Source organism: Mustela erminea, chromosome 1 (assembly GCF_009829155.1).
Source record: "Mustela erminea isolate mMusErm1 chromosome 1, mMusErm1.Pri, whole genome shotgun sequence".
Classification (NCBI taxonomy): Eukaryota; Metazoa; Chordata; class Mammalia; order Carnivora; family Mustelidae; genus Mustela; species Mustela erminea.
In genome coordinates this window covers 203,661,131-203,672,078 of record NC_045614.1, presented here as the reverse complement: position 1 = coordinate 203,672,078, position 10,948 = coordinate 203,661,131, and positions in this window count along the sequence as shown.

Sequence of the window (10,948 nt, the reverse complement as noted above, 5' to 3'; positions counted from 1 at the left end):
TGCTGTTGCAGTGTCTTGAACTTTTTCAGGACTACTGCCTCTAGTTTTCATGTAGTCTGCACAAAGACCTGGTGGCTCAGGAACTCCAGCCGAAACTGTCTTACCATTTTTATCTATAACACACAGAGTTACTCTTCAGCGATTCCAGACTCTTTTCCTGTTAGCAAAACTGCCACTCACCACTGATCTCATGATGCCCTACACAGCTGCACGGGGCATCATCCAAACGGTCTCTAATGGTGATGTCCCTATAAATTGTGCAGTGCACAGATTACACAGCTCTGAAGGGTGACCCTGGTGACCCTTGCTGTTCTCTCAAAAGACTGATCATTATTTAAATCAACGGGGCTGTCCCTGGGAATGTTTCCTGTACAAGGACGTTAGAACCTTCTTTGTGTTCTCTTTATTTTTTTTAACTGACAAAATCCAAACTTGTAATGACCGGCTCTTACTTGCTGATTATAATAAGTCAAGGAATACAAAACACCACAAGTAAAAGTTTCGTCATGTTGTTCTTGCACTTCGAGTTCATGCTCCTGAGGTAATGGTTCTAAATGATTCTGGCCGTTTGATATGCATCAGCTTGGATTGTGCAGTTTGTTACTACACATATTTATTATGTATTTCAACCAAAAATTAGGTCATATTACACATTCTAATCCGACATTTGTTCTTTACTTTTCTTCCTTCCAAAATAAAGTACATCCTGGGCATTTTCCCAAGTTGTTATGGAATATTGATCTGCTTTAGTTTTTTTTTTTTTTTTTTTTAAATTACTGCCATCTGTTAAAATACCAGATTGAGATAAGGTAGGGAAAAAAGGAAGTTGGAAACCGAGAGTGGGAGAGTAAATTTGTACAGTTAAATGGGACAGCCATTTGGCTGTGGTTAGCAAAACTGAAAATGCCTAGAATTTGGATTGTGGAGGTATACTACAGGAAATATTCTGCATATACTCACCAGGACACATCTTCAAAATAAAACTAACCATGTAAACTACAGTAGTTGAAACAAATAAGCTTTACTAATGGCTGTATGTATTGCTAATAAGTAGAAGGATAGAAAACAATGTTGATTATATATTCAAACTGCATAATTAATTTTATAAAATTAAAACAAATAAATAAGAAAGAATTAAGTACCATCGATCACTCATGAATGTATACAGACACACAGAAAAAATGTTAAACCATGGATGCTAAGGAGCTAAATAGTCCTCAAGTCTGAGTTAGCAAATAAGGTTTATGTCAAATCAAAAAAAAAAAAAAAAAGAAAGAAAGAAAGAAAGAAAATCAAAAAAGTTTTAAGTAGTTGGGGGTGGAGTCTTTTGGGTTTCCATATAAAGAATCATGCTATAAATCATGGCATGATTTATATGGAATCACGCCATTCCATATAAAGATCAAAGAATATGATCATAAAGATCATATACTAGTCATCTGCAAAGAGAGAGAGTTTGACTTCTTCATTGCCAATTTAGATACCTTTTATTTCTCTTTGTTGTCTGACTGCTGTTGCAAGGACTTCTAATACTATGTTGAACAAGAGTGGTGAGAGTGGGCATCCTTGCATGTTCCTGATCTCAACGGGAAGGCTGCAAGCTTTTTCCCACTGAGGATGATATTTGCTGTGGGTCTTTCATAGATAGATTTTAATGCCATTCCGATCAAAATTCCACCAGTATTTTTCAAAGAGCTGGAGCAAATAATCCTAAAATTTCTATGGAATCAGAAGAGACCCCGAATCATTAAGGAAATGTTGAAAAACAAAAACAAAACTGGGGGCATCACATTACCTGATTTCAAGCTTTACTACAAAGCTGTGATCACCAAGATAGCATGGTACTGGCATAAAAACAGACACATAGACCAGTGGAACAGAGTAGAGAGCCCAGATATGGATGCTCAACTCTATGGTCAAATAATCTTTGACAAAACAGGAAAAAATATACAGTGGGAAAAAGACAGTCTCTTTAATAAATAGTGCTGGGAAAACTGGGCAGCTATATGTAGAAGAATGAAACTCGACCATTCTTTTACACCATACACAAAGATTAACTCAAAATGGATAAAAGACCTCAACGTGAGACAGGAATCCATCAGAATCCTAGAGAAGAACATAGGCAGTAACCTGTTCCATATCAACCACAGCAACTTCTTTCAAGATATATCTCCAAAGGCAAAGGAAACAAAAGCGAAAATGAACTTTTGGGACTTCATCAATATCAAAAGCTTCTGCACAGCAAAGGAAACAGTCAACAAAACAAAGAGGCAACCCATAGAATGGGAGAAGATATTTGCAAATGCCAGTACAGACAAAAGGTTGATATCCAGGGTCTATAAAGAACTCCTCAAACTCAACACACACAAAACAGACAATCATATCAAAAAATGGGCAGAAGATATGAACAGACACTTCTCCAATGAAGATATACAAATGGCTATCAGACACATGAAAAAATTTTCCTCATCACTAGCCATCAGGGAGATTCAAATTAAAACCACATTGAGATACCACCTTATACCAGTTAGAATGGCCCAAATTAGCAAGACAGGAAACAACATGTGTTGGAGAGGATGTGGAGAAAGGGGAACCCTCTTATACTGTTGGTGGGAATGCAAGTTGGTGCAGCCACTTTGAAGAAGAGTGTGGAGATTCCTTAAGAAATTAAAAATAGAGCTTCCCGATGACCCTGCAATTGCACTACTGGGAATTTACCCCAAAGATACAGATGTAGCGAAAAGAAGGGCCATCTGTATCCTAATGTTCATAGCAGCAATGGCCACGGTCACCAAACTGTGGAAAGAACCAAGATGCCCTTCAACAGACGAATGGATAAGGAAGATGTGGTCCATATACACTAAGGAGTATTATGCCTCCATCAGAAAGGACAAATACCCAACTTTTGCAGCAACATGGATGGGACCAGAAGAGATTATGCTGAGTGAAATAAGTCAAGCAGAGAGAGTCAAGTATCATATGGTTTCACATATTTGTGGAGCATAACAAATAACATGGAGGACAAGGGGAGATGGAGAGGAGAAGGGAGTTGAGGGAAATTGGAAGGGGAGATGAACCATGAGAGACTATGGACTCTGAAAAACAATCTGAGGGTTTTGAAGGGGTGGGGGTTGGGAGGTTGGGGGAAGCAGGTGGTGGGTATTAGGAAGGGCGCAGATTGCATGGAGCACTAGGTGTGGTGCAAAAACAATGAATACTGTTACGCTGAAAAGAAATAAAAATTAAAAAAAAAAGAATATAAGTAAAAAAAAAGTTTTAAGTAGATGCATATTGAATACAACAGCAGAATGTATATTTACAAAGCTACTTTTTAATTTGTATTGATGAAATGATCAGAGCTTCAGAAATGGAAGTTGGGTATTGTTTTATTTAATTTTTATGAGCAAGGGAGTGTAGGTTGCTTTTAGAGGAGGGAAATGATAGTTTTCTTCATTTATTGTCAAATGTAATATACTTAAAGAAAGATAAATGTAAATTATAACAATTATAAAATGAAATACAGCATGAAGAAATCAATCTCTCACCCACACGTGTACTATTTCTTTTCTTGTACATAAATAAAGGAAATAGTTCAACACAGGGTTCTTTGCCAAAAATAACATCAGCAGAGAAAAAGAAAATCTTAAATGGCTCGTATCCAAACAACAAATGAAATATACTTGGAGCACTTTGAAAGCCATTTTAACATTATGCATTTATTTGTTTCCCTACTTCTTATTTACATTTAGTTTTTAAAACATTGAACATTTAAACATGTATAATAATACTGAACATACACAACTCTGGTTTGGATAATGGCACTTATTTGTTTCATGTAAAATCCCACCTTTTTTTTTGAAAGAACCAAAAAGAACTAATTCAATCATATATATATATTTTATATGTTATATATAACATATAAAATATATATAATTTATATATATATAATATTTATGCAATATATATACTACACATGTGTAGTAATGTACCAATCATGTGGTACATGTAGTCCTCTACCAATCATGTTGGTCACAGATAAAAATCCCTTCTTTTTAGGAAGGCTTGAATGTCACTCATTGGAAGGATTAAAGGAGAATGAGTTCTGGGGTACTGTTTATGAACATTTAGTGTGAATCTTTTTAAAAATCTATTATTAATATCACTGCTAGATTAAACTGGTAGACATAATCTTGTAGTAGGTACTCCTAGATGCCTACTACAAGAAAGGAGAATTTCAACAACATAAACTAGAAGGTTTGCTAAGTGAATGCGTCTTTTGCTGTTGAAATTCATAGGAAACAAGTTCAAGGTGTTTGGCTTTTCTTTTTTCCATGATGCTAGTATAACTCCCATCTACCTACCAATCACTTAGCTCCTAAGTATGCCACTGAGGGACATGGGATTGAATGCTGTTGATAAACATCCAGAAAATAAAATACCATACATATCTGTTCAAGAAGTAAAGCATGAAGGCTGTCGTCCAAAATATTTGTAAACTCTACTTAAGTCACAGCATATATCAGAGTTAAAAGTCAAAGAGTAAGTGTAATTTTTCTTTGGCAGTTCTAACACAGCTGTGACATATTTAAAAAGTCGTCTTTAGCTGAATGGAAACCAGGTGCTACTATATAGCTGATTAAGGAAAAAAGACATGAAAACAGTAACAGATTGGAAAACATATATTAAAATTTGGAACCTGATAGTTGCCTTCCAATGAAAATAACATCAGTGCACTTTCGGCTCTCTCTAAATCACAGTTCATTGCTCAATTAGAATTGCCAATTTTAGATTCATAGATAAGCAATCTTTCCCACCAGTGAAAACTTTAAATTAGACTTTCAGTCTAGCCACATCTTGTCGATGGAAAATAGGAAGTTTTAATAACAATGAAGCTAATGTACACACACACACACACACACACACATTTTGGTAGCGGTTCTTTGGCAATCATGTTCTTTCTACAGTCAGTTAAACATCTGACTCTTGATTTTGGCTCAGGTCATGATCTTGGGGACATGAGATTGAGCCACACGTTGGTCTCCACACTCATCAGGGAGCTTGCTTGGGATTTTCTCTCTCCCTCTCCTTCTGCCCCTCCCCACTCACACTCTCCTCTCTTTCTCTCTCTCAATAAATTAATTAATTTCAAAAAATAATTCCATCCTCTTCACCATTTGTGTCCCTAGCTATAGGTTCTATGTGTCTTCATTGAAAATTACCATGTCATTAAATATTGCTTAATTCTAATGTAACAGACAGGGAACAGAAGCAGGTGTGGGAAGATATGTAAAAGTGGGCTTTGCCTGTAGGTATAGAGGAGTCAGACCCTAGAAAAGAATAAGAAATTCCCAGTGTGACGTCAGAACGTCACTCAGTCACTTGGCCAAATCATGAAAAAATCACCCAAGAGTGAGTTTTTTCTCACCATTCACCTCTCCTCTAACAGCTCTGGTAAGACCTGTAGAGGAGGCATGCCCAGACCTACTGAATCAGAAACTCTGGGGATGGGCGCTGGAACATATATTTTAGGAAGAGCTCCATGTGCTTCTGGCATGGGCTCAAGTTTGAAAATGACTGTTTTGAGGAAACTGTTTTAGTAAAGGCAGTCAGAAAGTGATTTGCATGCATGTATTCAGAACTTTCTAGATATCAATCTGTCCCATCATCACCTGTATCATACCTCAGTTGCTTTGGAAAAGTTTCTAGAAAGCTTATTCTCAATATCACTTGTTTTATTATTGAGCATTTTCCATGCTTTCATGTTTTCCATCCTCTGATAGCTATTTCTTCAGTAGTCTCAGGTTTTCCTCTCTCCAATCTTCATCAGGCTCATGTTTAACCAGTAATTATAGATTACTTAAGAAGGCACAATTACTAGAGTAAACTTGTCATTAACTATCTCCTTTTAGATACCTCCTGAAAAAACAGAACAAAAATCCATCACATTAAGTGATCAATTTTTGCCACTTTTCGATATGATTATTTAGTATTTTCTGTATGTTGAACCAATTAAATGAGGTAAGAATATAAAAGGAAGTGTGAGTGTTGGAAACCAAGTAATTTTTTTTATTATTTACAGATGATAAAACTTTTTTGCTAGAAAAAGCCAAATTGATGAAATATCAACCATAACAAAATTCACAGTGGTTTTCAGTTACAAATCTGTAGTCTAACTATATATCCAAAACAAGCAATTAAAAACATAAATAGGGAAAATCCCATTTATAATATCCAAAAATGTTAAAATAAAATACCTAGGAGTAAACCCAACCCATATTATTTAAGTAAATAAAGATTCAAAACACAGTATAAGAGCATTAAAATAATCTAAGAAAAATAAGATATCCTTGTATGGAACATCTTAATACTGTAATGGTGACAGAGAGTTCTCCTCCAAAATATTCAGTATATTTAAAATGTGACAATCAACACTCTAAAAGTTTGTCTTTTGAAACTTAACAAGATGACTGATGCTGAATCTCAGACGTGAGAATATAACCGGGAGAATTATTACCAAGGACAGAGATGAGAATGTATTGCCTCCATGACATTGGCTGTCCATCTTGGCTGCACATTAGAATCCTCTGGTGAACTTTAAAAACTACTGGTGCCAGGCTCCCCTCCTTTTGATTTAATTGGTTTGGGGCAGGTGTGGCCTGGGCATCGCCTTTTTAAAGTCCTCCAAGGCGATTTCAGTGGCCGCAGCTATCTAATTCATTGTTTTCAAGGCCTCAGATACCATGGAGCGGAGAAATGCGATCCTCACTGTGGCTTTTTCAACTTCCTTACCCACAGAATATGGCAACATAAGAAGTCTGTCATTTTTATGCCATTGTGCTTGGGGTAGTTTACTATGTCAGAACAGGTAAGTGGAGCAGGATGCTTTAAATCCTATCTTCATGGACTTAAAGAAGGTCAGGATTATTAGTATCTGATTTCCTGCTATTATCGAAGTAAGGAGGCAGAGCCCTTCTATAGGAGTGAGTAACCCTTCCAGTAGTATCTTTCCTAGAGATCAGCGTGGATCCAGTGGGAGGTATTTGGCTCTAAGCTATTATAAAATAAACCCCCATACAGTAGCAGTTCCCTCTAAGGGAAGGTTCCCTGTGCATGAAACACACTGGTGGCAAAGTGTTAAATGTATAAACCAAGGTGGAGAGTCATCAGCGACGGTGGTAGCATTAGCCATGCTAGATGATTGCTGTTAGAGATCCCTAGTAGAGATTTTCTACCGCTCAACATTGAGATATCTACTGAGGTCAAAGTGAAGCCGGATTGCAAGTGTGTCTGTGCAGTGAGATCTTTCCCTCCCCTTCCTCCTCCTTTCCCCTCGTCCATGTTTAAGTAAGTTGCACAGCAATCTGCACCATTTGGCAGACTGGAAAAGTATGGAATTAACTGAGAGGTTAGAGATGTGTTAATACCTGGATTTGCTGCTTTAATACTTAGATTAAATTCTTTACTACCTTAACATAAAAAGAGCTGTTATCAATAAACAATACAGAGTGGAAGAAATCAATAGAAAAATCGCAAATAAAATGAATATGCTTGTCTTGGCAGCTAAAACAGAATACCATATACTGGGTGGCTTCAAAAGCAGTTATTTCTCACAGTTCTGGAGGCTCAAGTTCAAGATCAGCATGCCAGTCAGTCTTGATGAAGGCCCTCTTGGGAGTTTACAGAGAGCTCTCTTTTAGTCATATCCTTACATGGAGAGCAGTGAGAAGGAGCAGTAAGCTCTTTTGTCTCTTCTTATAAGGATGCTAAATCCTGCTCAGGAGGGTTCCGTCTGTCCTCAGGACCTAATTACCTCTCAGTGCTCCAACCTTCTACTACCATCTCGTTGGGAGTTAGGATTTCAATGTATGAAATCTGGGGGGTGGGGGGAACACAAGCTTTCAGTCCATTACAACCTTGGTCACATAAAAGAAATAAATCAGTATTGAACTGCACTTACTTTTGGGTAGCATATTTATACTAAGAAGTGTAAGAAAATCTGCTGTAGATGTCCTGAAAGAGTGTGCATGCCTTGAGGGTTCATGGTATTTGATTTCTAGAGAACCGCCTTAGTTCTGTAAAGTGACCCTAAAAGGTAATTAGGAAGACAATGGGACCAATTATTTTGGGTGTTGCTTTTGTTTCATATTATTTACAAGTTGAGACAGTTTTTAAAGCCTGTTTCAAATAAATGAAAATTGTGTTGTAATCTATTCTGCAAAACAATTTTTACTCAACAAAAAGCATTTCTTCAATTTCAAGTAAAATGTCAAAGGTTGTTTTTAAATGGATACTATCCATACAAAGAATGCAGGATATAACCCTGGACTCTGAAAATGTGGATGCTCTCTTTGGAATGAGATGTAAATTACTAAAACTTAGAAAAATTATTTTTTAAGGTGTTTGAACATTTTCACTCGTTTTATAACAAAATACACAAATATACAGTAGAGGCATGCAACGAGGGTTTGGAGAAGGTTATTTTAACATTCTGCAAATTTCCCCTGTTGAATTAGGAAACATTCTATGGAACCACAGAACCACCAGATTAGTTTTAGGTGTATCTTGGCAGTAGCTGTTTCTGTACTATAAGCCACGTGATTCGGCCTGAGCCATGGGGAGCAAGTGCAAAGTTTTCCCCTCACATCCTCTACCTCCTTGGGTATGGAACTTTCTCCTTGCCTTCACCACGACTTCCTCTCAGATGTTTGTTTAAACTTTTTGCCCACACCATCAATTTACCTCTTAGTAAACTGCGGGATGGTGGGCAAAAATAAATAAATAATACAAAAATGGAGCTTTGCCAAGTGCAGGATTGCGTGGGAAATGGCACATTTTTTTCACAATCCAAGTGGGACAAGAACTTCCACAAATTTTCTGTGGAAAGAGCCAGAGACATGAGGAGCACTCCAAGTAACATAGAAGGAACTGCTGTGTTCAAATCCAGAGATATAATTGAAAGGTCATCATCAACACACATTTCCAGAGAATTTGGAAGAAGAAATCTTCCTTAGCATCCCCTTCCAGTCAATGAGGACTGTAATTTTTAGGGCTCACCTTGGGCAGTATACGACTTGGGAGTCTGAGAATTTACAGATACTTTAATGGCTCAAATATGAAGAAGAACTCAATAGTATCAAGAAGGACACAGTGCATAGAATGGATCCCCTGGCTGGTTTATCACATTTATCAGGTTTTCATTTAATTGTTGGTAGTGTAGACAGATCACAGTCTGAGGTAGAATCATTTAATCTCATGTGAACATAATCTAATTTTCAGAAGCACTATCCCTGGTCTTCTTCCAGATTATTCAGTAGTAAAGATAATTATTTTCTACTGTGTTTTCTAAAAATTGGGTTGGAATTACAGAGGGAGAAGGAGAAAACCATTTAGAGAAATATGTTGCCTTACCAAAATGGGGTAGCACTCTCAAAATGGAAGGATAACTATCTAATTTTCTGAACATTGACACTGAATCAAGAATAAGCATTGCAGAGCATTGACATTGATACATTACTTTTTATCTAATCAATATATAAAATTGATTGATTCGGTGTAAGCCACATTATCTACCTCAGCTAGAAAAATTTTGCCAGGAACATATTGCCCTTTGTGGGATAAATTTATCCCACAGAGTAATTATTTAGCATCTTCTAATTGTAAGGATCTTTGGACAATACAAAAATAAAACAGAAGCTAGTTTGTCTTTAGAAAAATAGTAGTGAGAAAAGGAGCTAAGGCATTTGGCATATAAATAGAAAGGGTTACGGCCTATAGAGATGTCCACACTATATCAAGTACTGAAGAATTTCAGATGGCCAAGTGTTCTTTCCTAATTGGGGTGAGGAGTTTATCACAGAAGAAATTAAATAAATTATAGCATTTAGCATTGAGATATGACCCAAGGAGTAGATTTTGAACATTTGATGATAAGAGGAAGAACATTCCATATAGAAAGAAACACAGAAATTCATGGTCTTTAGTCAGAAATTTTTTTTAATCTAAACTCCTTTTCCTCCCCAGAATGGCAGATTCATAATTTCTAGGGCTTGACATAGGGCACATGTTTTCAAAAGCTTCACATTAAATCTAAGCTAAATCCGAATTTAACAATTGTGACTCCAAAAGAAACATGGTAGTGCATATATGGAGATTGATTCCAGGAAAAGTGAACCAATTTGTCTGAATGTACTTTGTGTGGTGATTTTATTGCCTTAGGCTCCCTCAAAATATCCTGCTTAATTATAAACACAAGGGCTATCGTCAAATGTGCAGTCTCTTGAAAGTCTGGTTCCTGATTGTCACTGAAGGTGTTTGAATGTTGAGAAGAAAAGGTTATGAGCCTAGGAACCAAGAATGGCTTGCAAGGACAGATATGGAGAAAAGGCAAGAAGAGTTAGGAAACTATTTTTATATTAATGCCAGTTCATCTGTTATAAACATCTAAGATTAGGTGGACAGAAAGAGAAATGTGATTAAATGAATATTTGAACATAGATCTGATAGGATCTAACTAATAGTTCTATTTAGACAGCAAGAAAAATAAAAGGTAAAAGGCAGATGTTCTTTTGAGAATAGAATACACTTAATAGTATCAGAAAAAGCAATTATGTGAGTCAAAAGATGAAAAATTCAATCCAAGTGTCGTTAGAAAAATCTAATGAAGCTGTTGGTTACCTAGAGTTTATGAAGAAAAGTATTATGTGAATGATTTACTTATTTTCACATTTATGATACATTGTGTTTACTGCATCAATTATTTCTGACATATTTAGGTAATCGGAATGAGAAATTTAGTAATGGGCAGTTGGCTTGCAGATGAATAAAAATGGTGCAAAATTGGCAGTTGAACTTTTGACTTGAAAGTTGACAATTTTTTTTTTACTCTGTGGCCATTCTTAATTTCATAAACCAAAGAGTCCCCACAAGTCTGTGGGTTTCTAGTTTTTCA